General features: G+C 44.9%; 1 non-coding gene across 1 annotated transcript; it reads left to right on the top strand.

Moving 5' to 3' along the window:
- Nucleotides 1–2,010: 2,010 nt before the first annotated feature.
- On the top strand, nucleotides 2,011–2,117 carry LOC112087030. The gene has a single exon (XR_002899877.1). It is a non-coding gene; the product is annotated as a small nucleolar RNA R71 (small nucleolar RNA).
- The last annotated feature ends 47 nt before the right edge of the window (nucleotides 2,118–2,164 follow it).

Raw genomic sequence — 2,164 nt, 5'->3', positions numbered from 1 at the left:
CTCACAGAGGGTGCATCAGCCTCATTCCAGTCCTGGTCCAAGCTGCTTTGGCTGGTGACTGATTCTTGGATTGCCAAAACCTCAGTGCCATTCTGTTCCAGCTCCACAAACCTTGTCTCAGGACCCAGCTCTCTTGCATTGTCCAGATACAGCTTATACCCTTCACTTGCTTCAGCCAAGAGCCCATTGTCTCCTTGTTCTTGAGTTAGAGTAGCTTGAAGAGGATCCTCAGTGTTCAGCTCCTCAAGCAACTCATCAGCCAACTGATCCATTGTCTCTACATAGAAACATTGACCTTCAATGGTGGGCTTCTTCATCATCTCATTCACATCAAACTTGAGCTTTTCAGACCCAAGTTGAAGCTCTATTATCCCACCTCTCACATCAATAATAGCTCCTGCAGTGGCTAAGAATGGTCTGCCCAAGATAAGAGGATCTACTGGCTCTTCATCCATCTCCAGCACAACAAAATCTGTTGGAACCTCAAAACCACCTATCTTGACAGGTAGATCTTCCAACATACCAACAGGCAATCTAACTGATCTATCTGCAAGGATAAGAGAAATCTTTGAAGGTTTGAAAACTCTAAAGCCCAGCTTCTGTGCTATGGAGAATGGCATCAAGCTGACTGATGCTCCTAAATCACAAAGACATCCAGAGAATAGAAGAGGTCCAATGGCACAAGGGAGTGTGAAGCTCCCTGGATCAGTTAACTTCCTTGGAATGGACTTCCTCTGAATGATAGCACTGCATTCATGACTTAGTACTACCATGCCTTGAAGCTCTTTTGTCTTGTTCAGAATAGCATCCTTCAAAAACTTCCCCATCTTTGGCATCATTAAGAATGCATCAATGAGAGGCATTGTGAGTGGTGTCTCTTTGAGTGCCTTCTCAAATACAGCTCTTGCCTTGTCCACTAGTTGCTTCTTAAATCTCCCTGGAAATGGGAGCTTGGGTTGGTATGGAGGTGGTGGCACATACTTCTTCTCTGGTTCTGGTTCCTTTGCTACCTCTTTACCCTTTTCTGACCTTGGTTTCTCAGCAACTTGATCATCCTTTAAGGCTGCCTCCCCCTCAGGTTGATCATTGTCCTCAATGATCACATTGTTGTTCTCAATACCAGGTAACTCCTTGCCACTCCTCAGTGTAATGGCCTTGGCATATTCCTTGGGGTTGGGTTCTGGTTTTCCAGGTAGGTGACCTTGGTTCCTTGAGCTTGATGCCTGGTTTTGCTTCAGTTCCTTGATTTCCTGCTGCATAGTCTGTTGACCCTGAAGTAGTTGTTGCAGAATACCAACCATATCTGTACCCATCTGTGGCTGCTGTTGAACCATTGGTGGCTGAAACTGTTGTTGAACCGGCGCCTGCTGTTGGAACTGTGGTGGACCAAACCCTGGTGGTGCCTTTGGCTGCTGTGAAGTGTAACCAGTGCCCTGAAATGGTTGCTGTTGCTGACCAAAACTCTGATTCTGACCAAATTGATTCTTGGGTTGGAATGACCCTTGAAAGTTGTGCTTGGGAACAAAGTTCTTTGGAGCTTGAGAATTGGGATAGACCTGGTCTTGTGGGTTAGCTACATTGGTGTTCCTGTAAGAGAGGTTTGGATTGGCATTACCATACTGATATCTTTGGAACCTCTGATTCCCAATGTAGTTGAGCTCCTCTTGGGTAAGACCTTCTTCACTTATGTTCTCAAAAATTTGAGAAGGTTCCTCATACTCTCCAACAAAATGCATTGGCTTCTGAGTGGTGAATTTCAGCTTGTCCAATTCACTCCTCAACTCCTTAACTTCTCTGGTGAGCCTCTGTTCTGAGCTTGAACCTTCAGACCTATTTGATCTGTCATAGTCTTCACCATAAGTATCATTGCTCAATGCTAAGTTCTCCACTAGCTCTAAAGCAGCATGAATCTCTTTACCCAGAAAGTTCCCATTGGAAGCAGTATCCAGCTGGTTTCTAATCTTGGGAAGAGCTCCCCTATACAGTGTGCTGAGAAGAGAATCCTCACTAAACCCATGGTGTGGGCATTGGTTTGTGTAGCTCCTGAATCTCTCATATGCTTCACCAAAACTTTCATTGCTTTGCTGAGTGAAGCTAGAGATTTGGTTCCTTAGTTTTGCAGTTCTTGAGGTAGAGAAGAACTTAGATAGACAGCTGAGTCTAT

The sequence above is a fragment of the Eutrema salsugineum genome, unplaced genomic scaffold (assembly GCF_000478725.1).
Source record: "Eutrema salsugineum unplaced genomic scaffold, Eutsalg1_0 scaffold_2, whole genome shotgun sequence".
NCBI classification, from domain to species: domain Eukaryota; kingdom Viridiplantae; phylum Streptophyta; class Magnoliopsida; order Brassicales; family Brassicaceae; genus Eutrema; species Eutrema salsugineum.
The sequence above is the reverse complement of the archived record's forward strand: the minus strand, read 5'-3'. Positions and strand labels throughout refer to the sequence as shown.